Below are 689 nucleotides of genomic sequence, written 5' to 3'. Positions count from 1 at the left end.
TGGATAGCCCTGGGTGAGGGGACATCAGTGCTTAAGGTTGAACAGCCAGCCCTTCTACACTACACAGCCTTTCCATTAACGCAGTGTCCAGAATTTGGGTCATGGACAATTTATATTGAGAAAGAGAGAGAGAGAGAGAGAGAGAGAGAGAGAGAGAGAGAGAGAGAGAGAGAGAGAGAATTTCCAAAGGCAAAAGTCCTTTTGAAGCAAGTTGACATGAACAGTATTGACCAGATCAGTGACTGCACACACTAGACACCACCAAGTGCACAGGAGAAATGCAGAATTTATGGTCCATCTGTATCCTCCATGATGCGAAGACTCAGCTCAGCTGGGCTTAAGGAAATCGGCTGAAAAGCCACAAATGTGTGCCTACCTTTGTCATCTAGGACAAGAGAGACATAGGGACATTTTTGAGACTGTGAGAGGGGAAGAGAAGATGGGAGACAGACAGACGGAGAGACAGAGAGAAGGACAGAGGAAAAGGAGAAGGAAGCATTGTGGGAAAAGGAGGGGGTTAGCCTTTCAAAAATCCTTTTAGTGCACAAAACTAATTGCATTCATCTTGGATTCGGATAACATGATGTGCATAGCTCCTAAATGAATTATTAACTGTCAACTCAAGATGGCTTAACTAAAATATCAAATTCCATAATCCAAATGTGTATGAGGTAACAACTAACAATTTT

Source organism: Rattus norvegicus, chromosome 1, assembly GCF_036323735.1.
Source record: "Rattus norvegicus strain BN/NHsdMcwi chromosome 1, GRCr8, whole genome shotgun sequence".
Lineage (NCBI taxonomy): Eukaryota > Metazoa > Chordata > Mammalia > Rodentia > Muridae > Rattus > Rattus norvegicus.
This window is presented reverse-complemented; position numbering follows the sequence as displayed.